Here is a 26491-nt window from a genome sequence, read left to right as displayed (position 1 = left end):
GAATCTTTGCCAGAGAAGATATATAGATGGAAGATAAACAAATGAAAAGATAGTCCACATCATATGTTATTCAGTCAGTCAGTTCAGTTGCTCAGTTGTGTCCGACTCTGCGACACCATGAATTGCAGCATGCCAGGCCTCCCTGTCCATCAACAACTCCCGGAGTTCACTCAAACTCACGTCCATCAAGTCGGTGATGCCACCCAGACATCTCATTCTCTGTCGTCCCCTTCTCCTCCTGCCCCCAATCCCTCCCAGCATCAGAGTCTTTTCCAATGAGTCAGCTCTTCACATGAGGTGGCCAAAGTACTGGACTTTCAGCTTTAGCATCATTCCTTCCAAAGAAATCCCAGGGCTGATCTCCTTCAGAATGGACTGGTTGGATCTCCTTGCAGTCCAAGGGACTCTCAAGAGTCTTCTCCAACACCACAGTTCAAAAGCATCAATTCTTCGGCGCTCAGCTTTCTTCACAGTCCAACTCTCACATCCATACATGACCACTGGAAAAACCATAGCCTTGACTAGACGGACCTTTGTTGGCAAATTAATGTCTCTGCTTTTTAATATGCTATCTAGTTTGGTCATGACTTTCCTTCCAAGGAGTAAGCGTCTTTTAATTTCATGGCTGAAGTCACCATCTGCAGTGATTTTGAGCCCCCCAAAATAAAATCTGACACTGTTTCCATTGTTTCCCCATCTATTTCCCATGAAGTGATGGGACTGGATGCCATGATCTTAGCTTTCTGAATGTTGAGTTTTAAGCCAACTTTTTCACTCTCCTCTTTCACTTTCACCAAGAGGCTTTTTAGTTCCTCTTCACTTTCTGCCATAAGGGTGGTGTCATCTGCATATCTGAGGTTATTGATATTTCTCCCAGCAATCTTGATTTCAGCTTGTGCTTCTTCCAGTCCAGCGTTTCTCATGATGTACTCTGCATATAAGTTAAATAAGAAGGGTGACAATATACAGCCATGAAGCACTCCTTTCCCTATTTGGAACCAGTCTGTTGTTCCATGTCCAGTTCTAACTGTTGCTTCCTGACCTGCATACAGGTTTCTCAAGAGGCAGGTCAGGTGGTCTGGTATTCCCATCTCTTTCAGAATTTCCCACAGTTTCTTGTGATCCACACAGTCAAAAGCTTTGGCATAGTCAATAAAGCAGAAATAGATGTTTTTCTGGAAATCTCTTGCTTTTTCGATGATCCAGTGGATGTTGGCAATTTGATCTCTGGTTCCTCTGCTTTTTCTAAAACCAACTTGAACGTTATTAGGGGACTGCAAATTAAGCAACAATTTGATACTGGAACTACCTATTAAAGTGGCAAAAATCCAAAACACCAGCACCACCAAATGCTGACAAGAATCTAGAACAACAGGAGCTCTCATTTATTGCTGGTGGGAATGCTGTATGTTACTTTGAAATTCTCTGTCCTTTCTGATAAATTTTTCTTGCGTATAAAACTGCTCTAGAAAATAAAGTAATTAATTAAAAAATTTAAATCTACTCTGTAAAACAAACTGGTAAAATTTGCTATGTAATTTATGTGCAGGTAAGAAAATGAATGCACAAAAAAGTGTAGTAACTTATCAGTGGTCACTTTTTTTTGAGGCTAAGGCAGCCCTGAAAACTTTGTCCTGGTTCAGATAATTAGTTATCAACCTCATTCTATCACCTGTCTCTACATAAATAACCTCTGCTTTATACTGTGTCATTCTGTTTTGTCATACTACCATTTTCTCATTTTAAAAATATTCAAATATTTATAAGCATAATCAGTTCAGTTCAGTCACTCAGTCATGTCTGGATCTTTGCAACTCCATGGACTGCAGCAAGCCAGGCCTTCCTGGCCATCACCAACTCCTGCAGCTTACTCAATCCCATTTCCATCGAGTCAGTTATGCCGTCCAAGCATTTTATCCTCTGTTGTCCCCTTCACCTCCTGTCTTCAATCTATCCCAGCATCAGGGTCAAGGCTTCACTAAAAACTTAGAAGTTATATAGAAAGGCAAAATAACAGATCAAATGTAAAAGAGAAAATGGCATATTTAATTTTCATACTTTTAAACGTCTCAAGCCACTTGTTGCTGGGATTTTTTATTCAGCTCGTTATCTTTGGAAGAATCCAACTTTCTATTATTTTTCTGACTTTTCATTTGTTATTCAATCATTTTTTTCCTTTCCTTTTTCCTCAATGAAAATTTCTAAGAGAAAAAAAAATGAGAGGGTGAAAAATATTACCCAGTATTTCTTTTATGTTATCATGTAAAAGATCCCAATTATTTCTTTTCTATTCTTTTGGCTTTCCCTACCAAGTAACCTCAGCATGCCAGTCACTAGCCCGACACTCATCAACTTATTAACATCCCACCAAAGAAACATTACTCTCCAAAGAGGAATATTGATGATTTTCCTGAGCCGCACTATATAGATAGTTCCATTTTGCATTTCCATAATACTCTCAAAATTAATGTCAACATGCATAACATCTAAGTTCTGTTTAGACCTGTTGAATAAAAAAACTACTTATTACCAGCTATGTAATTTAGGGCACATTGCATGAATTTTGGTAATTTTCTGTCTTTATCTGTAAAATGGATATGATAATGGTCCTTAATAAGGTTATTGTGAAAAATAAGTGAGTTAATATATGAAAATATATGAAATATATGAATATATGAAGTGAGTTAATATATGAAATATATGACTCATTTGAAAAGACCCTGATGCTGGGAAAGATTGAGGGCAGGAAAAGAAGGGGACGACAGAGGAGGAGATGGTGGTATAGCATCACCAACTCAATGGACATGGGTTTGGGTGGACTCCGGGAGTTGGTGATGGACAGGGAGGCCTGGCATGCTGCGGTTCGTAGGGTCGCAAAGAGTCAGACATGACTGAGTGACTGAACTGAACTGCATATATGAAATAAACTCAGAACAAGGTATCAATGTTTTAATACTTTGTGGCTTTATTTATTAATTTCACATATTAGAGACATAAAAATCTCTAAATTTAAAATATGCTTAATGTTGCAATTATTTCATGGGAGTTCTCTCATATTGAACCTATTTCCACAAATATTCAAATTATCCATATATCAGCAAATTACACTTTATACTTACCATGCTAATACAATTGCCCATCACAGAAGACTGCTTACTATAGATGATCCCGATGATCAAAACTAGTGAGTTCTTTCCTCACAGAAGCAACCACATAGAATCTAGAATTAGTCCTATTCCATCCAAATGAGGTAAAGTATTAAGACAAAGATGATCACACCATTTTGGAGGAAAAATGTGCTAGGAGCTGAGAAATAAAGTGGATTAAGAATTTGATTCTGTCTTTTAAGAATTACCAGGCAATCCTAAATCATATATATGTATGTGTGTGTATATATATATATATATGCATATATATCCATATCTGTATCTCTCTGTGTATATATAATATAAATAAATATATTTAAAGGTCTGTGATCCTTTTAAAGTAGACTCTGAAAGTGCTGGGAAAGCAGAAAATATAAACATAAATCTTTTTCAGATAAATGTTTTCATGAGGGCAGGTACTTTCATAGGAGAGAGTCCCAAAGTCCCAAAGTCATTGCAAAAGTACACTTCAACCTATATTTGAATAGCCCACAGGAGCCCTTTCATATTAGTGCTCAACAATATAGGAGGATTTTGGCATCTTACATTTTTGTGGCACCCATAGTAAAGAGCACCTCTGGATATTTTCTCATTGTTTAATACTTTTAGAAACAAAGACAGCATTTTTTTTAAATCGTAGATTACCTGATGTCATATATGCAACAATCTAGCTTCCTTCCAAAGCCATAACATATAAGTAATACAGGAGAAAAGGAAAAGAGCAGGAAAATTGCAGAAATGCCCTAAAATAATTAGCTAGATCAGAATCAGACCTGGGATATGCCTGAATCACTTGGGAAAACTTGTTAAAATACAGATGACAGGACTCCATCTGTTGAGATTCTATTTCGGTAAGTCTGTGATGGGCCAGATATTCACGTTTAACAAGCTCTTCTGATGATCCTAAAGCACACTGAAATTTGAGTTCCCCTGAATAAGGCTAGCAGAAGGAACAAAAGGAAGGTCTGTATGTAGGCCTTTGGCAGTCAGGCCTTAAACTCAAATTCCTAAAGTGTGAATGGCAAGGAGAGAGAAGCTGTTCATTCTTCTTTGTTTAGATTACTTGATTTTAATATTAGTTTCTAAAATCTTGTATGTATTAACATTTTGGTTAATTAAGGCAATTAAACTTGTTTCTATCAAAGTGACTAAGGATTAATTTATCTATCTATGTACTGAAAGTGAAAGTCATTCACTCATGTCTGACTCTTTGTGACGCTATGGACTGTAGCCTGCCAGGAAACTTCCCAGGCAAGAATACTGGAGTGGGTAGCCATTCCCTTTTCCAGGGGATCTTCCTGACCCAGGAATAGAACCAGGATCTCCTGCATTGCAGGTGGATGTTTTTACTGTCTGAGCCACCAGGGAAGCACATTACCTACAAATATGCAGTGATGTTCTCAACACAATTATTTTGTCTTTGCCTAAGAAAGTTAGAAAATTAAGAAAAAAAGATCAGCAGTTACCCAAGCTAAATATGTATATTATTTCCAAAGACACTGGTTTAATTGTTTGTGCTGCTTCATACCACACTGCTGCTACTGCTGCTAAGTCGCTTCAGTCGTGTTCGAATCTGTGTGACCCCATAGACGGCAGCCCACCAGGCTCCCCCGTCCCTGGGATTCTCCAGGCAAGAACACTGGAGTGGGTTGCCATTTCCTTCTCCAATGCATGAAAGTGAAGAGCGAAAGTGAAGTCGCTCAGTTGTGTCCTACTCTTCGAGACCCCATGGACTGCAGCCTACCAGGCTCCTCCATCCATGGGATTTTCCAGGCAAGAGTACTGGAGTTGGTTGCCATTGCCTTCTCTGCACTATGCAATGATAAAAACAAATAAGATCAAATAGAATAAACACATAGAAATATGAAGAAATACTGACTTCTACAGAAACTAACCTAAAACATTATAAAGCAAGCTCTTCAAAACAAGGTGACAATAAAGGATCATGAACAAATATTTAACAATTATGGAAGTGTTTATCATAAACTATTTTACAACATCTCTTACAGTGTATACTGAAATAAATTCCAGATATGTTAAACAAATGTGATATCTTAAAACTATAAAAAGTCGAACAGAATATTTTACTTCACCAGTTGATGAATATCTTTGTTAATCTGAAGAAAGTAGAAATGGCTAGGAAAAAAATGATAGACATAAACATATACATTCATATATAACACTAAAAATTGAAGTACTATAATAGCTTAGAAAAAGTTGTATTTCCATTTCCACATAATGGCTAAGTGGCTCCAACAAATAAAGAGCTAAATAAGATTTACAAGAAAAAAGGCAAGATACTAATAAATGAAGGACCCAAAGTTGTAAGAAGAAATTTACACAGATAAAAACACAAAACAAATCAGTTTTGTTTATTTATGTACTTCCAATTTTTATGCTACTCTGCACTGAAAAAGAATTGTAGAAGAAAAAGTAAAGAAACAGATAGGAAATATTCATTCTCTTTAGTAATTAAATAATGAGTTTAATTATAATTTTATTTTTATTTTATTTATTTTTTTTTAATTTTTATTTTTAACTTTACAGTATTGTATTGGTTTTGCCATATATCAAAATATAATTTTAATCTCACTAAATTACATGAAATCTTTTCTTAAAAGAAACCTATTACCGATACAAATCCACTTTGCAATTAATGATTATAATTTATAGTGATAATGCTATTGTAGTTGACACTATCTTTTGGAAAGCAATATGACAGCAGATAAATAATATGAAATATAAACATAGACATACAGTTGAATGAATAGTAAGTTTAGCTGTTAGTTAGTAATATAATTTCAAAAAGAAAAATAATATTTGATGGAGGATTTTCATCTCAGCATAATCTTTCATTTCAGCTAAGAGAACACTTCTTAATTTTTTATTTCTATTTAATTATTTTTATCCAGAATAGTATAAATGAGTTGGTAAATTTAAATAAATAAAATAATATTCTGAAGTTTCTCATAAAATAATTATTGAAACTAGGGAAAACCAAAAAATTGTGAAATGATATCAAATATAACAGTATAAATTAGAATGTCTATCTACTGCATTTCTTGAAAAATCATTCATTGGAAACAGATTGGACATAGGGAATTCTCTGGCAGTCCAGTGGGTAGGACTCTGGGCTTTCACTCCTGAAGGCTCAGTTCAGTTCAGTCACTCAGTCGTGTCTGACTCTTTGCGACACCATGGAGTGCAGCACCCCAGGCTTCCTTGTCCATCACCAACTCCAGAGCTTGCTCAAACTCATGGCCATCGAGTCAGTGATGCGATCTAACCATCTCATCCTCTGTCATCCCCTTCTCCTCCTGCCTTCAATCTTTCCCAGCTGAGGGCTAAGATTCAATCATTCCTGGTCAGGGAACTAAGGTCGCATAAGCCTTGTGGTGTGGCCAAAAAAAAAAAAAAAAAAAAAGGAAATCACAGATTAGACAATGCATTTGAGATTCATTCATTCATGTTGTTATGTGAATCAGTAGTTCATTCCTTCTTATTAGTATTTAAATGTATAGATGTATCAGAGATTGTTTATACATTCACCAGTTGAGGGATATTTGGGTACAGGTTTTCGTGTAGTGAAAGCAACCATACTTAAAAGGCTACATACTATAGGCTTCTACATGTGATATTTGGGAAAGAGAGAAAACTATTGTGACAGAAATCAGATTTGTGGTTGGGTTGGCAAGGGCTGGAGAGAAGAATGGATTTCAAAGGGGTGAGTGATTCATTTCCTAGGGCTGCTGTAACAACTTACCATATACTAGGTTACTTAAAACACATTAATGCTATAAGTGCTTTTGGTGAATTTCTCAGATGGAAATGAGAAATGTGTTATTAGACACGGGGGAAAAAGATGATTTTTGTTATTAAGTGACAGAATACTTGGCTAAATTGTGTTCTGACTTTGGGAATTAGAATTTGTAAAGTGATGAATTTTGATACTTAGATAAGAAGATATCTAAGCAAAGGGTCGAAGGCATGGCCCAATTTTTCCTTGCTGCTTATGGTAGAATTAAAGAGAAATGGAGTAAGTAAGGAAGGAACTGTTAAACTGAAAGGAACCAGCAATTGATGATTTGGAAAATTCTCAGCCTATCCATATTGTTAAAGATGAGAAGTTTGCCCTGGAGAGAAGTTTGTCCCAGGTTGGACCACATGCAGAATCTCATCTATACTTGATTTAGATGAGTTAGAAGATGAGACTAGGGACTTACTGAATTTATCATATTTAGATGAGATTTTGGATTTAGAGTCGATGCTAGAATGAGGTTAGATTTTGGGGAATGTTAGGAGTGGGTGAATACATTTTGCATGTGAGAAAGAAAAGAATTTGGGGGGACCAGAGAGAAGACCACTGTTGGTTGGACTGTGTTCTCCAACAAAATATGTTCAAGTTCTACCCCCTGATGTCTATGAAAGGGACCTTGTTTGGAAACAGTCTTTGAAGATGTAATCTATTTCAGATTCGATCATTCTGAGTTACCTTAGGTCCTAACTCCAATGACTGGTGTCTTTATGAGAGAGTGAGAAAATTTCAATACACAGATGCACAGGGAGAATCACATGTGAAGATAAAGGTAAAGATTATAGTGATGCACCCACAAGCTAGAGTGCCAGGGATTGCTAACAGAAGCTACTAGAGAAGCATGAAACAATTCCTTCAGAAGAATCAGTTTTATTGACACTTTGTTTTGGACTTCTAGCCTCCACTACTGTTTAGTTCAGTTCAGTTGCTCAGTCGTGTCTGACTCTTTGTGACCCCATGAATCACAGCATGCCAGGCCTCCCTGTCTATCACCAACTCCCGGAGTTCACTCAAACTCATGTCCATCGAGTTGGTGATGCCACCCAGCCATCTCATCCTCTGTTGTCCCCTTCTCCTCCTGCCCCCAATCCCTCCCAACAACAGGGTCTTTTCCAATGAGTCAACTCTTCACATGAGGTGGCCAAAGTATTGGAGTTTCAGCTTTGCATCAGTCCTTCCAAAGAACACCCAGGGCTGATCTCCTTTAGAAAGGACTGGTTGGATCTCCTTGCAGTCCAAGGGATTCTCAAGAGTCTTCTCCAACACCACAGTTCGAAAGCATCAATTCTTCGGCGCTCAGCTTTCTTCACAGTCCAACTCTCACATCCATACATAACCTCTGGAAAAACCATTGCCTTGACTAGACGGACCTCTGTTGGCAAAGTAATGTCTCTGCTTTTGAATATGCTACCTAGGTTGGTCATAATTTTCCTTCCAAAGAGTAAGCATCTTTTAATTTCGTGGCTGCAGTGATTTTGGAGCCCCCCAAAATAAAGTCTGACACTGTTTTCGCTGTTTCCCCATCTATTTGCCATGAAGTGATGGGACCAAATGCCATGATCTTAGTTTTCTGAATGTTGAGCTTTCAGCCAACTTTTTCACTCTCCTCTTTCACTTTCACGAAGAGGCTTTTTAGTTCCTCTTCACTTTCTGCCATAAGGGTGGTGTCATCTGCATATCTGAGGTTATTGATATTTCTCCTGGCAATCTTGATTCCAGTTTGTGCTTCTTCCAGCCCAGTGTTCCTCATGATGTACTCTGCATATAAGTTAAATAAGAAGGGTGACAATATACCGCCTTGACGTACTCCTTTTCCTATTTGGAACCAGTCTGTTGTTCCATGTCCAGTTCTAACTGTTGCTTCCTGACCTGCATACAGGTTTCTCAAGAGGCAGGTCAGGTGGTCTGGTATTCCCATCTCTTTCAGAATTTCCCACAGTTTCTTGTGATCCACACAGTCAAAGGCTTTGGCATAGTCAATAAAGCAGAAATAGATGTTTTTCTGGAACTCTCTTGCTTTTTCAATGATCCAGCAGATGTTGGCAATTGGATCTCTGGTTCCTCTGCCTTTTCTAAAACCAGCTTAAACATCTGGAAGTTCACGGTTCACATATTGCTGAAGCCTGGCTTGGAGAATATTGAGCATTACTTTACTAGTATGTGAGATGAGTGCAACTGTGTGGTAGTTGGAGCATTCTTTGGAATTACCTTTCTTTGGGATTGGAATGAAAAATGACCTTTTCCAGTCCTGTGGCCACTGCTGAGTTTTCCAAATTTGCTGGCATATTGAGTGCAGCACTTTCACAGCATTATCTTTCAGGATTTGAAATAGCTCCACTGGAATTCCATCACCTCCACTAGCTTTGTTCATAGTGATGCTTTCTAAGGCCCACTTGACTTCACATTCCAGGATGTCTGGCTCTAGGTGAATGATCACACCATCATGATTATCTGGGTCGTGAAGCTCTTTTTTGTACAGTTCTTCTGTGTATTCTTGCCACCTCTTTTTAATATCTTCTGCTTCTATTAGGTCCATACCATTTCTGTCTTTTATATAGCCCATCTTTGCATGAAATGTTCCCTTGGTATCTCTAATTTTCTTGAAGAGATCTCCAGTCTTTCCCATTCCAGGAGTGTAGGAGAATAAATTTCTGTTGTTCTAAGCTACCAAATTTATGGTAATATTTTGTAATTTATGGTCATTTGAAATCCCTAGGATATTAATCCAGAGCATGAGAAAAAAAAATTGGAAGTGATAGGCCTGTTCTAGATCTTGAGTTCAATGTTCATCACACAATTATATCCATGTATCAAAACTCATAGAATTGGGCACGAAAAAAGTGAATATTCCTGATGTAAATTTAAAAGATGAATTTTAAAACACATTGAAAGAGACTGTCAGGAAACAATGGAAAAGTATGAGGAAAGGAAATTAGACATGAAATTGGGGTACTCTGAACTTGGGGTAACTTGAATAGCATGTGTCTAGTTATTGGTGAGGTTATGTCTATGACTTGTTTTATGGCATATTAGTCATTATTATGGTCAACTGCCATAGCTATGTTCTAAAGTGAAAATGTAGATGCAAATTGTATGCTTGTATCAAAGTATTATGAGAAATTCAAATTAATATATAAATATTTAATAAAGCATAAAATTAAAATGAACTACTTCTTACGTTCAATCTTAATTTCTTTACAGTTTTCCAAAAATCCTGAGGGGATGAATAAATGTATTCATAAATAAATAAATTGAAGCTGGTAATATAGTTTTTAAGATTGCTTTTTTTCATTTTTGAGAAAACTGTATTATAGGACATCAGCAAAAAGATAGAAAATGTAGAGTAAGTCATAGCCCGTGGCTGTATTCGTAAAATTCTGGGTTAGTAATATTTTACCTTTCCATTTAAATTGCTACTCCAAATAATTTTTTTTTCACTTAGAGGACAGTGCCAATGAAGCCACAGCCTATAAAGAATCTATTAAAGAATTCTATCTTATTGATCCATGAAAGATACTTCAAGCCATATGCATCCTCTTTTGAACTGGAAAAGCATGATAGACAGTTGGAATCTTTGAGGCTTAAATATACTTCATCACAAATATCTCCTGGTTCTGTTGACCTGGTCTCTTCTTTAAACAGGTGCCTGATGCAGTAAGGAGAAACTGGAGAAACAGTGGACGTGTGTGTGTGCATATTTCAATGGTTTTGATAGTCTAGATATATGATATGACTAATGTATATTCTACTGGTCAAAATTGGCTCCCTGCTCTTTGTCTTTGCTCTTTCACACATAACTTTTGGGTAGATGGTCAACTTTATAAGGATAACTGTCGAGACTACATTTAGCTCATACTTCTGAGTTCTAATGTCTAATATCCATTGTATTCAACCAAATGGATAGTTAAAGAAGTCTAGGTGTCATTTCAGGCTCAACATGTCTAAACTAGGAACATCAATTTATTATTTCATATTCTCTGCTCCTTCCTCTACAAATGGATGTTTTGACTTCTCCCTTTTCTTCTTTCATATCTCACCACAGAGAATCCGTTGTATAATTTTATCAGTTGTATTCTCTTCTTGCTCTCCCTACTGCAACTAGACAAATTCTGTTCCTTATAATATTGTTATATAATAACAAAGAAATGTCTTTGCTCCTTTTTTATCCCTATCCCTACTTATGTATTTCTTCCAATTCATTATATACATTGAGACATTTAATTACATATTCATAGAAATATAATTAATAGTCATGCTAATTTGAAAGCATAATAAATAAATATATTTGACTTATAATAATAAGCCAAGGTAAATAAAAGTTACATACATGTGTGTTTTTAAATAATAACATTAAAAATCCTTCAAAAATGATTCTGTTACTCTTTTGGACTAAAATGTTTTCATGAGGAAAAATGTGAAAAAATCCTTACCTTGATGGTATATTTATTTTATAGCTTTTAATAAGTGAATGGGGAAATTCAATAACAACATTTAACACTATGTAGAGAATATTCATTGGAAGGACTGATGCTGAAGCTGAAACTCCAATACTTTGGCCACCTGATGTGAAGAACTGACACATTAGAAAAGACCCTGATCCTGGGAAAGGTTGAAGATGGGAGGAGAAGGGGACCACAGAGGATGTAATGGTTGGATGGCATCACTGACTCAATGGATATAAGTTTGAGTAAGCTCTGGGAGTTGGTGATGGACAGGGAGACCTGGCATGCTGTAGTCCATGGTGTCACAAAGAGTCAGACATGACTGAGTGACTGAACTGAACTGAGAGAATACTACGGCACTGGAAGAGCTGGAGGGAAGTGAGAGCATGAGTGAGGTCTGTTTTTCCAGTCTCCACACTTTTTTCTGCCGTAAATATGTGGCCACCCCAGAAGATCTCCCACAGTGTAAACGCTGAGGTTTTGCTCATTAAAAGCTTTTCACAATAAGAAAGTACACTGTCATGACTTTGGAGACGGATGGCTTTTAGCTAACAATTAAATTTCTCTTGTTGCTCTTTTTATTTTTAAAATTTTACCTTGAGTCAATGGTAGCAATTTGTTTTTCTAAAAAATTGTCCATTGAAATAATTGCTTGAATTTATTGATATAAAATTTTAACTACATAAAAGATTTAAATATTTATTTTTTAACTCTGTCCCTTTTTTATTCTACTGTTGAGTCTCTTCTCTTTTTAATTAATTAAAAAAATCTTGCTTGGTTTTTAGAGATTAGTTAATTCAATTATTAGCCTCTTTAAAAACCATTTGCCAATGTAAAATAGATGACCAGTGCAAGTTTGATGCATGAAACAGGGCACTCAAAGCTGGTGCTCTGGGACAATCCAGAGGGATGGGGTGGAAAGGGAGGTGGGAGGGGGGTTCAGGATGGGGAGGACACATGTGCACCCACGGCTGTTTCATGTTAGTATATGGCAGTAACCACCACAATATTGTTAAGTAATTAGCCTCCAATTAAAATAAATAAAAAAAGTTTTTCTTCAACTGTGTTGTTGAGATTCTCTGATCTTAACTCCTCACTCAATAATTTCTGCTTTTATTTTTTATTTCCTCCTCTCTACTCTCAAAAATGGAATTTATTCCATTATTGATTTATAATCTGACTCTATTATATGTCCTTTTATTTTGAACATTTCTTGCATTTTAATACCCTGAATACCATTTATTTTTAAGTACAATTTTAGTTTTATTCAAGTTTGTTTTAAGTAAAACTTCAAGTTTTGTTATTTTTATTGTCATTTAATTTCAAACATTCTGTGATTTCCTTTTTGGGTTTTCTTTTTACCAATAAAATACCTAACATGGAAGGCTCCATGGTGTAGGGGAACAGAGGCTGGGCCCTGGCACCACACTGCTGTGTTCAGTCCATCCCTACACTTACTAAACCTGAGAACATAGGCAAGTTAATTATCAGTGCTGTGTACTGTTCTCTCTTCTAAAAATGTGCATAAAAAGTAATGGCCTCACGCAGTTGTTATGAGGACTAAGTGAAGGGATGTCTGACCAGCACCTTGAACTGTACGCTGCTTCTTAAACTCTAGCGCCCTCAGGTCATCTCAGGATGAAATGAGCTGTTTTTCAACCTTTTTTATTTATCCATAGGTAGCATTTTGGAGAATACTTGCAATATTTTAAAAATATATTTGAATAGGCCTACTCAGAAGAGAACCTCTAGCTGTCTCTTCCTGCTTCAAGATCATTTATCTACTTTAATATCTTCTGGCTTTGCCTTTTTGTCTTTTTCTTTCCCATGATGACATTGTCATTTTTCACTCAGTTGTGTCCAACTCCTTGTGACCCCATGCCAGGCTGCATGCCAGACTGTAGCATGCCAGGCTTCCCTTCCTTCACTGTCTCTCTGAGTTTGCTCAAACTCATGGTGACATACTTTGTTCTAAAACTCACATGCATGTGCACACATACACTTTAAAATATTTAATCTATAACTTCTGTTTTTGAAACAGAGAAGATCCTCAAAGCAAAATTAAATTCTTATTGGAAGTCCACAAAAACCAATGTTAGAATGTCAATGTATGGCAAAAAAACACCACAATATTGTAAAGTAATTAGCCTCCAATTAAAATAAATTAAAAAAAGCAAAGAGGTGATTGAATAAATGAATGAAGGAATAAAAAAAAAAGAGTATTATCCTTACCTTCCTGAGAATTTTCTGACTCCCCTTAGAGATGACAGGTGATAGCCAGGAAAGTTTGGTAAATATGTTTAAAGACATTATGCTTTTATAAAAAACAGTGCTCAAGTGAGACTACCTATTTCTCAAACTCAGAGTTGTCAATATGCATTAAGAATGGTTGCTTAAAAATTAGACATAGGTGAGATTTGACTTTATAAGTGAGAAAAATATGACTTTCAACTAAACAATTGTAGTTTTTACAAAAATTTATTTTCAAAGGGTAAAAACCATGGTTGCTATTTACAGTCATACAGATATTTAAAAATATTTTAACAAAACCCAAAAATGTTCATGGCACTTTGGTTGCAATGAAAATATACCCATGAGACAGGCAGAAATAACCTCAATATGAAAACACCTAAAAGTGATACTTGGCAGGTTTATCATCAGTTATAACAACGTTAGATTTTTTCTCTCACATCAGAACTAAGGTGATGGCATTGTGTATTTTTAAAATGAAAGGCTGAAAGCTTATGAGAGCAAAAAACAAAAATGAATGCTGTCTATCTTAAGATATATTCTATTTTGTGAGAGATGGAACTAAATCTAGACTCAACAATCTTGATTGATTGATAGAAAAATATCAGTTTTTTTGGGAGATGGGATGATAGGTTTGGTGGTTCATCTTTTAATATCAGTCAGTTCAGTCACTGTCTGACTCTTTGAGGCCCCATGGACTGCAGCACACCAGGCTTCCCTGTCCATCACCAACTCCTGGAGCTTGCTCAAACTTGTGTCCATTGAGTTGGTGATGCTATTCAACCATCTCATCCTCTGTCGTCCCTTTTTCCTCCTGTCTTCAGTCTTTCCTCAGAGTCTTCTCCAACACCACAGTTCAAAAGCATCACTTCTTTGGTGCTCAGCTTTCTTTATAGTCCAACTTGCACATCCATACGTGACTACTGGAAAAACCAAAGCTTTGAGGAGATGGACCTTTTTGGGAAAGTAATGTCTCTGCTTTTTAATATGCTGTCTAGGTTGTCATAGCTTTTCTTCCAAGGAGCAAGCATCTTTTAATTTCATGGCTGCAGTCACCATCTGCAGTGATTTTGGAGCCCCCCCAAATAAAGTCTCTCAGTTTCCACTGTTTCCCCATCTATTTACCATGAAGTGATGGGACCAGATGCCATGATGTTGATTTTCTGAATGTTGAACTTTAAGGCAGCTTTTTCACTCTCTTTTTTCACTTTCATCGAGAGGCTCTTTAGTTCTTATTTTTTGCCATAAGGGTGGTATCCTTTTAATAAACAGGAGAATTAATTTTCATGTATTTTAAAAGTATTGCATGTTCTCTCCAAAATGCTACCTGTGAACAAATAAAAAGGTGGAAAGCAGCTAGTTCCATCCTGAGACAAATGGAGGGTACTAGAATTTAAGAAGCAGGGTACAGAGGCTGAGCAGATGAAATTGTTCTCTTTTGCTCTTTTCTTCCCAACACTGGAAAGTTGAGGATGTCGTAGGAAATCTGGATCTTAGCCTGGACTTGAAGGGACTTCCCTGGTGGCTCAGATGGTAAAGCGTCTTCCTGTAGTGCTGGAGTGAAAATGAAGTGAAGTCACTCAGTCGTGTCCGACTCTTTGCGACCCCATGACTGTAGCCTATCAGGCTCCTCCATTCATGGGATTTTCCAGGCAAGAGTGCTGGAGTGGATTGCCATTTCCTTCTCCAGGGGATCTTCCCAACCCAGGAATCAAACCCTGGCTTCCTGCATTGCAAGCAGACGCTTTACTGTCTGAGCCGCGGGAGACCTGGGTTCAATTCCTGGGTGGGGAAGATCTGGAGAAGGAAATGGCAACCCACTCCAGTATTCTTGCCTGGAAAATCCCATGGATGGTGGAACCTGGTAGGCTACAGTCCATGGGGTTGCAAAGAGTTGGACATGACTGAACAACTTCACTTTCACTGGACTTGAAAGGAACAAGTTCAATTTTAATATCTTATCATAAAAGTTGGCACAAAAACTTGGCTGAGCCATGTGGGATGTAGGTGTGGAGCAGATCATAGTATAGACAGAATAGCCCTCCTTGAACATGTTCTTCAATTATGGTCCCTTTAAAAAGTGTTTAGAAATTATGTACTGTTGAGAGTTAAACTGTGGCTAAAAAAATCTTCAAGGAAGCAGTGTGAACATTCAGTTAAAACAGAAGAATTCAAACAGTGAAACATTATGAAAGTAATGAAGATGCAATGCTGTTTTATTTGCTTCTTCTTCTTTTAACCAAAAATTCAGGTTCATCCCACAGCAAGTACTCTCTCCAGCCTCAGTTAGAAGCTGTCTAGGCCACTCATTGCCACATTGATTGCTTTCAAGATCTTGAGTTAATATATTTCCTTATTATCTTCCTCCTACCTCTTTCTGAATTTGTCCCTCATTTTCACTTTTTTCTTTTTTCCATTTTCACTGACCCACCTTCAATCTCAACCAGCATTTCAACACACTAACATTTGGTGTTTTGCTAATTTTCTCCAACCCTATCTAGATCTATCCTCTCACACTGAATTTTCTTTTGTCTCCTCAAGCCCACTTACATCCTTAGCCTCTGTGATTAGAATAGAACTAAATCATAGTTTAACTATCTAAAGCAATCCAAAATAAGATGAACTCATTCATTTAAGTCTTTGCATTTAAAAGGGACTGTTGCTGCTGCTGCTAAGTCGCTTCAGTCGTGTCCAACTCTGTGCGACCCCATAGACGGCAGCCCACCAGGCTGCCCTGTCCCTGGGATTCTCCAGGCAAGAACACTGGAGTGGGTTGCCATTTCCTTCTCCAATGCATAAAAGTGAAGAGTGAAAGTGAAGTCACTCAGTCATGTCCTACTCTTCGAGACCCCATGAACTGCAGCCCACCAGGCTCCTCTGTCCATGGGGTTTTCCAGGCAAGAGTACTGGAGTGGGGTGCCATTGCCTTCTCCATTAAAAGGGACTAATATCACTCAAATAATGGACATTGCAATGTTCTTATGAAGTATGTATGGTGAACTTATGAAATCAACCATTTAAGCCCACATCCTTTTCCTCAGTCTTCATCTCCAAAATTGGAACTCACAAGTCTCAGTAAATCAAAGCATTGTAAAGTAGAAATTAAATTGAGAATCACAATTTAATTAATTTTGATGAACTATAATTCAAAATTTATTCCAGCTCATCAAATCAACCTTCAATTTATAAATTCTTTACTAAAATATTGATAATACAGTTTAAGCTAAGTTATTCCTTTTTGTTTTTAAATAAATTCTCATTTATAAGTGACTGTAGAGGACAAGCATTCAGCAAGTTTAAAAAAAAACAAAAAAGTTCTTTTTAAAATACGGATTCAAACTATATTATGATCACAACTACTCCCTTGGAAACATAACTACAAAATCTCAAAGAGAACCAAATATTAGCTGGCCTCAAAAAAGAAAACTACAACACTATATATCATAATAGCACTTCATGGGAAATAGATGGGGAAACAGTGGAAACAGTGTCAGACTTTATTTTTGGGGGCTCCAAAATCACTGCAGATGCTGACTGCAGCCATGAAATTAAAAGACACTTACTCCTTGGAAGAAAAGTTATGACCAACCTAGATAGCATATTCAAAAGCAGAGACATTATTTTGCCAACAAAGGTCTGTCTAGTCAAGGCTATGGTTTTTCCAGTGGTCATGTATGGATGTGGGAGTTGAACTGTGAAGAAAGCTGAACACCAAAGAATTGATGCTTTTGAACTGTGGTGTTGGAGAAGACTCTTGAGAGTCCCTTGGACTGCAAGGAGATCCAACCAGTCCACTCTGAAGGAGATGAGCCCGGGGTGTTCTTTGGAAGGAATGATGCTAAAGCTGAAACTCCAGTACTTTGACCACTTCATGCGAAGAGTTGACTCACTGGAAAAGACTCTGATGCTGGGAGAGATTAGGGGCAGGAGGAAAAGGGGACGACAGAGGATGAGATGGCTGGATGGCATCACTGACTCGATGGACGTGAGTTTGAGTGAACTCCGGGAGTTGGTGATGGACAGGGAGGCCTGGCGTGCTGCGATTCATGGGGTTGCAAAGAGTCGGACATGACTGAGTGACTGAACTGAACTTAACTGAACTGAAAGTGAGGGAGGCTTCCTTGATGGCTCAGTTGGTAAAGAATCTGTCTGCAATGCAAGAGACCTGGGTTCAATTCCTGGGTCAGGAACATCCCCTGGAGAAGGGAATGGCATTCCACTCTAATATTCTTGCCTGGAGAATTCCATAGACAGAGAAGCCTGGTGGGCTACAGTCCATGGGATCCCAAAGAGTCCAACAGGACTGAGCAATTAATGCTTTCTTTCACTTTGAAAGTGAGAGAAAGAATCTGACCTGAAAGTAGAGTAGAACAAAGAGAACTTGTTTTCCTACTAAGCTAGAGAAAAATTTGAAGAAATATTTAAGAAGTGTTATGAAACTTGTGAAGGTAAGGATATCTTGACTTCACAATGTTCATTTTTTATTTGCATTTCAGAAAACTAGTAATACCTTCCATATGTATAACAATAATTTGTGGGTCATGGAACAAAAACCTCATGTGCAAAATAAAGAAAAATACATTATTATGGAAAAGAAAAAAATTACTTGTGACAATAACATTAAGAAATTTTATTGTGTTATGCAATTAAAGTTAACAAAACCCAACAATGTAGCAAATTGACTACATTAATCTCTCCCAACTTATTGTCCTCATTTTCTTTTTTAACATTCAGAGACATCTTATGTTGTTAAGAGTGACAAGTTTAGGAGACATCTATTTAAATCCTTTAGAACCTTAAGATAGACAGAATGGTGGCAGTAAAAAGCATTTAATTAGGAGTCAGGATTCCTGGCTTTTCATTAAGAATCTTAATGTCCTATATACTCTGAACCATCAGAATAACTTGGTGTTTAATTACAATAATACTTCTCATAAACAGTGAATTTGCCTCAGCTTTTTAGGTTTACTGGAGAAGTAAATGGCAACCACTGCAGTATTCTTGCCTGGAAAATCTCATGGACGAGGAGCCTGGCAGGCTACAGTCCATGGGGTCACAAAGAGTCGAACACGACTGAACGACTTCACTTTTCAGGTTTACTGTAGTATATTCTAATTTCCCTTCTGTGTATCTTTTACTCAACTATGAAAGTATTTATTGGAGAGCAAACAAGTTTACAGGCATGACTTGTTAGTTGCAATCAAAAAGAGAAAAATAGAACCAGGAATTAAAAAAACCAGCAAAGCTGAAGAATGAGTAAAATTACAGGATTTTCTAGTGGTACGATCTTGAGAGAATAAAAGATGCTGAAAAACGTATGAACATGATCCTTAGAACTGCACTCATACAGCTATTAGGAGAGAAGCAGGACAACGTGTAGGAGAGAGTGACAGAGTCAGGCTAAAGTCCCAAGTGCTTGGAGCATGTTGGTATGAAGTCCTTGTGGGTGATGTGAATGGAAATGCAATTTTGAAAGTCTATATGTAATAATGCCTATCTGACTGGCTTCCATGAAGATTGTTCAGAACTTTTGCCCTTTGAAGCACTCCAATTATTATTTACCTCTAGAGATGATGGTTGAATGCTGGAGTTAGGTAAAAAAAATCTCAAATCATTGTATTAGGAAGCGTTGAGAATGTGGGCAGATTTCTCCGTATCTCTCTTTCCCAACTTCACTCTCTTGACTTTCTCTCATACACACAAATAATTATATACTTCTTAATATTTCTACCATCAGCAACAAGGCAAGAAATACTATAAAAATCTCATGAAAAATGGAAAAATTTAGGTGTTCAGTAAATAAGAATTCCATTATTATAAAGTACATCTTTTATTAATTTGCTTCTTTATTTACAACTCATCTATTCCTCAAAGGAATTGAAGTGGCTACTTTAGGATATGTTGATGATTTCTTTTTTTTTTTTTTTTTTTTATTATTATTATTTTTTTTTTTTATTTTTTTTTTTAATTTTATTTTATTTTTAAACTTTACATAACTGTATTAGATTTGCCAAATATCAAAATGAATCTGCCACAGGTTCACATGTGATGATTTCTTTATTTAGTGTGTTATGGTCATTGTTTTATTTTTGTTAAAGTTTTTTTTTTTTTTTTGTATTTTTTTATTATGATTTTTTAAATTTTATTTTATTTTTAAACTTTACAATATTGTATTAGTTTTGCCAAATATCGAAATGGATCCACCACAGGTATACATGTGTTCCCCATCCTGAACCCTCCTCCCTCCCCATACCATCCCTCTGGGTCGTCCCAGTGCACCAGCCCCAAGCATCCAGTATCCTGCATCGAACCTGGACTGGCAACTCGTTTCATACATGATATTATACATGTTTCAATGCCATTCTCCCAAATCTTCCCACCCTCTCCTTCTCCTACAGAGTCCATAAGACTGTTCTATACATCAGTGTCTCTTTTGCTGTCTCGTACACAGGGTTATTGTTACCATCTTTCTAAATTCCATATATATACGTTAGTATACTGTATTGGTATTTTTCTTTCTGGCTTACTTCATTCTGTATAATAGGCTCCAGTTTCATCCACCTCATTAGAACTGATTCAAATGTATTCTTTTTAATGGCTGAGTAAACATAATTTTCTAATTGCTTCACTCCTCAGATTCCAAGTCTTTTTTTTTAAAAAACAAGATCTGAAGTATTTTAATTGCATAAAGATTTTAGAAATGTATCCCACTTTAGCAACAGAATACTCCTTGTGGCAATGTTGCTACCAAAGTAGTTGACAAATCAAGTGTGAAATACTCCCTCTTGTTAGATCTGAAAAGAGAAATTCCGATGTAAAAGCTTTATTTCTTGAGAAGAAGAAGGCTCTTCTGCTATAGGACTGACTTCTCACCCAGTGTAGAGCGTATCTGAAGCAAATCTCTTTTGCCATCAGTAGGCAGCACAGCCCTGTGACAAAAAGCACTGGCGTGGGAGGCAGAATGCCAGTAAAGCACTATGTAGATACAGCAGGTTATAGTGCTTGAAAAAGGTGTGTAATTATTCTAAAGCTTTCAAATACCTGTTTTTATATACATTTAGAAGCTGATATAAAATATGAAGGAAAAAAAGACTATGGGAGTTGGTCACTTTCTTGGCTGACAGTGCTTCTAAGATTTTTTTATTGCATTCCTTCCTTAGTCTTGTATTGTCGAAAAAACTAACAAGGAAACCATTTGAAAATAGCTTTGACTGATAATCTAACAGTTTTCATGACAAGCAAACATTTTCCACTTTGTCAAATTCCTGATCAAAGAAGCTTTGGCTGTTTTGCAATTCATAAAAAGCAATGCCATCAAGTGCCCATGTTGAGCCTAAGTACAGTATCTCAATAAGGGGAACCAGCGTTCCTTTGGAGAAAGTGCTGATTTTGGGGCTGGGCAGGACATGTACAAGATGAGATGGTAATACATCACACCAAATACCAAGGGACTGCTCAAAACCCTCATATGAAAAGGCTCTCACTGACTAAAAATCAGACAATTAGATAATCAAAAAAGATAATAACCACAAAAGATTGCATCACTTCAAATATATTTAGATCTGTGGGTTTATAATGGTACTAAAATATTAACTAATAGCTCACAATTAGACCATGTCAGTGAACTAACCCATTATTTTGAAAACTGGCACAAGGAGAATCAAATATGTCTGAATGGCTGCTAACATCACAGAGAGAAAACCAGATATTATGTGTCTCAGGGTGAAAGACGATTACCTTGCCTTTTAAGTAGTCTCATAAAAATAAAGAAAATATTGGCCTGTAGTTTTCTTTTTTTGTGGGATCTTTGTCAGGTTTTGGTATTAGGGTGATGGTGGCCTCATAGAATGAGTTTGGAAGTTTACCATCCTCTGCAATTTTCTGGAAGAGCTTGAGCAGGATAGGTGTTAGCTCTTCTCTAAATTTTTGGTAGAATTCAGCTATGAAGCCATCTGGACCTGGGCTTTTGTTTGCTGGAAGATTTTTGATTACAGTTTCAATTTCTGTGCTTGTGATGGGTCTGTTAAGATTTTCTATTTCTTCCTGATCGAGTTTTGGAAAGTTGTACAGGCCAATATCATTGATGAACATAGATGCAAAAATCCTTAACAAAATTCTAGCAATCAGAATCCAACAACACATTAAAAAGATCATACACCATAACCAAGTGGGCTTTATCCCAGGGATGCAAGGATTCTTCAATATCTGCAAATCAATCAATGTAATACACCACATTAACAAATTGAAAAATAAAAACCATATGATTATCTCAATAGATGCAGAGAAAGCCTTTGACAAAATTCAACATCCATTTATGATCAAAACTCTCCAGAAAGCAGGAATAGAAGGAACATACCTCAACATAATAAAAGCTATATATGACAAACCCACAGCAAACATTATCCTCAATGGTGAAAAATTGAAAGCATTTCCTCTAAAGTCAGGAACAAGACAAGGGTGCCCACTTTCACCATTACTATTCAACATAGTTTTGGAAGTTTTGGCCACAGCAATCAGAGCAGAAAAAGAAATAAAAGGAATGCAAATTGGAAAAGAAGAAGTAAAGCTCTCACTGTTTGCAGATGACATGATCCTCTACATAGAAAACCCTAAAGACTCTACCAGAAATTTACTAGAACTAATCAATGACTATAGTAAAGTTGCAGGATATAAAATCAACACCCAGAAATCCCTTGCATTCCTATACACTAATAATGAGAAAACAGAAAGAGAAATTAAGGAAACAATTCCATTCACCGTTGCAACGGAAAGAATAAAATACTTAGGAATATATCTACTTAAAGAAACTAAAGACGTATGTATAGAAAACTATAAAACACTGGTGAAAGAAATCAAAGAGGACACTAACAGATGGAGAAATATACCATGTTCATGGACTGGAAGAATCAATATAGTGAAAATGAATATACTACCCAAAACAATCTATAGATTCAATGCAATCCCCATCAAGCTACCAACAGCATTCTTCACAGAGCTAGAACAAATAATTTCACAATTTGTATGGAAATACAAAAAACCTTGAATAGCCAAAGCGATCTTGAGAAAGAAGAATGGAACTGGAGGAATCAACCTGCCTGACTTCAGGCTCTACTACAAAGCCACAGTCATCAAGACAGTATGGTACTGGCACAAAGACAGAAATATAGATCAATGGAACAAAATAGAAAGCCCAGAGATAAATCCATGCACATATGGACACCTTATCTTTGACAAAGGAGGCAAGAATATACAATGGATTAAAGACAATCTCTTTAACAAGTGGTGCTAGGAAATCTGGTCAACCACTTGTAAAAGAATGAAACTAGAACACTTTCTAACGCCATACACAAAAATAAACTCAAAATGGATTAAAGATCTAAACGTAAGACCAGAAACTATAAAACTCCTAGAGGAGAACATAGGCAAAACACTCTCTGACATACATCACAGCAGGATCCTCTATAACCCACCTCCCAGAATATTGGAAATAAAAGCAAAAATAAACAAATGGGACCTAATTAACCTTAAAAGCTTCTGCACATCAAAGGAAACTATTAGCAAGGTGAAAAGACAGCCTTCAGAATGGGAGAAGATAATAGCAAATGAAGCAATTGACAAACAACTAATCTCGAGAATATACAAGCAACTCCTACAGCTCAACTCCAGAAAAATAAATGACCCAATCAAAAAATGGGCCAAAGAACTAAATAGACATTTCTCCAAAGAAGACATCCAGGTGGCTAACAAACACATGAAAAGATGCTCAACATCACTCATTATCAGAGAAATGCAAATCAAAACCACTATGAGGTACCATTTCATGCCAGTCAGAATGGCTGCGATCCAAAAGTCTACAAGCAATAAATGCTGGAGAGGGTGTGGAGAAAAGGGAACCCTCTTACACTGTTGGTGGGAATGCAAACTAGTACAGCCACTATGGAGAACAGTGTGGAGATTCCTTAAAAAACTGGAAATAGAACTGCCTTATGATCCAGCAATCCCACTGCTGGGCATACACACTGAGGAAACCAGAAGGGAAAGAGACACGTGTACCCCAATGTTCATCGCAGCACTGTTTATAATAGCCAGGACATGGAAGCAACCTAGATGTCCATCAGCAGATGAATGGATAAGCAAGCTGTGGTACATATACACAATGGAGTATTACTCAGCCATTAAAAAGAATACATTTGAATCCGTTCTAATGAGGTGGATGAAACTGGAGCCTATTATACAGAGTGAAGTAAGCCAGAAAGAAAAACACCAATACAGTATACTAACGCATATATATGGAATTTAGAAAGATGGTAACAATAACCTTGTGTACGAGACAGCAAAAGAGACACCGATGTATAGAACAGTCTTATGGACTCTGTGAGAGAGGGAGAGGGTGGGAAGATTTGGGAGAATGGCATTGAAACATGTAAAATATCATGTATGAAATGAGTTGCCAGTCCAGGTTCGATGCAGGATACTGGATGCTTGGGGCTGGTGCACTGGGATGACCCAGAGGGATGGAATGGGGAGGGAGGAGGGAGGAGGGTTCAGGATGGGGAACACATGTATACCTGTGGTGGATTCATTTTGATATTTGACAAAACTAATACAATTATGTAAAGTTTAAAAAAAAATTAAAAAAAAATAAAGAAAATAAAAACCAAGGCAAATTTGATGCAGTCAACGAAATCCAGACTATAGGCAATTTCAAAGGGCACATTCCTCTTTCTTCAACACATAAATTTCATGGGGGAGGAAAGAGATGGAGAATATGACACTAGATTAGAAGAAAATTAAGCAGTTGCCGTACTTGGACCATAGGTTTATGCTGATTACATGAAATAGCATGGATGCAGACATCGCCCATGGTTCCTGGCACATAGAGAATGTTCCACAATTATTATTTCTTCATAGAGAAGGAAGTCTCTCCTCTGTTTTTGCCTTTGGAGGTATTAAAAGATAACAATGTAAAATATTTTAAGCTAATTGGTACAACATATTATTTTGAAGGGTGTATTTCTTGACTTTTCACTAAATTCTGTTTTCAGTTCTTTAACATTTTTGAAGCATCGATATTGTTGCAGATAGATAACTTCCTGAATTTAGCAATAGAGAAGGTCACTTTTCTCTTAGCAATCTGAAAGGAGTGTGAGAATGGAAAACATCTGACTTTTCCTGCCTTGTTTATTATGACATTTGTTGAAGAAACTATTTTAAATCTTGGAATTTTCCCAGCGTCACTTTCCATTTTGTTGTAATATTCAACTTCCTGTAAATAACAGCTTTCAATATTATCCACTGGTGACACTGATTATTTTTGCTAGGACTTTGGTTACTTGCTTTTCTCTTTTAAACTTGTTCATAACTGATTTATCTTGAGTATTGGAAAAATTTTTCATTGTTAGTGTTTCCAAAAGAATAGGAAAAAAGGCTTATGCCAGAGTCACAATATAGTTCAATTAGTAGGAAATAAAACTCATGATGGCATCCTTAGAATATATATGGTCTTCCAGGTAGAATATAATTAGTCAAAATAGACAAGGGAAGCAGAGGTAGACAAGTTTTAGTTCTTAAAATGTTATTTTTTTTCTTAAAATGTTATTTTTTACTTCTTAAAATGTTATTTTTAGCAAAGCTGGTGTAAGAATTCTTTCAGATGCTTCTTGGTGACCTAGATATTTTAAACACATATTTGAAACATCCTGTAAGTGTGTGTGGCATGGAATGGGTTACCATTCCTTTCTCCAGGGGATCTTTCTGACCCAGGGATTGAACCTGCGCCTCCAGCATTGCAGGTAGATTCTTTACCATCTGTGCTACCAGGAAGCCCCATATATATGCATATAGAACAAGTATGAAAAAACTTAACCAGGTGCTCTGAATGTCATAGTACTTGACATTGGCATTTATTCTGCTGACTACTTGAATTCCCTGATAATTTGAGGGAATGTCCTGTGTGCAGTCTTCGGTGGGATGTTGAGCCTGACTCTCCTCTATTAACAGCAAAGGGGGTTGGGCATTTCCTCTCCCCACCCGCTGGCACTGGTTAACTGGATGCTTCCACTGAGACTTTGCATTTGGAGTGAATAAAAGCAAGATGTCATGACAGCTGAGGACTACGCACTGTGGCCACGGCAGAGTCACAACACAGGGATGAAGATGGCACACGTCAGTGCTGATACGGTGTCAGCAGTGGGTCAGGAGATAGCATCTAGGGCTCAGGATACTTAAAGTGGTGTCTTAACCACACTGTTCTTGTGGTATAACATTGACTGCTTCTCTGCTGCCTAGCCTTCTGTGTTAGTCTGGGTTTTCTAGGTGAATAGAAAAAGGACTTCTAACCTCTAGAAGTGTGAGAATAAATTTTTTGTGTGTAAGTACTAGTTTGTGGTACTTTTTTTTACAGCAACCCTAGAAAACTAATACAAAACCTTTATCACTTTTACAATCAGGTTTGTTTAGCAGTAATTGTATCTGGTTTGCTTTGGAAAAATAGTTCTCAGCTTTATCAGATTCTTTTATAAGAGCAAATATCACTCCCTTTTACTATCCTGAAATAAAATTCATAGTAATACAATCCACCTACAAAATTTCATAAAATACCAATTATTTTATTCCAATATTTTATGTACCAAAATTATACAATATCATGTCTTTAGAACCATCTAATTGGTAAGATTAATTTATAATTATTTTATTAACTTGTAATAAAGTAATAAATGTTTCAATATTTAAATGTCTTAGCAAGACTTCAGTAGAAGATATAGAGAAGTAGTCACATGTTTATACCAGAAGTGAAACATGCACAGGTTTTTGTTGTTTGTTATTAACGATTCAAATAC

This window comes from Bubalus bubalis, chromosome 1 (assembly GCF_019923935.1).
Source record: "Bubalus bubalis isolate 160015118507 breed Murrah chromosome 1, NDDB_SH_1, whole genome shotgun sequence".
Lineage (NCBI taxonomy): Eukaryota > Metazoa > Chordata > Mammalia > Artiodactyla > Bovidae > Bubalus > Bubalus bubalis.
This window is presented reverse-complemented; position numbering follows the sequence as displayed.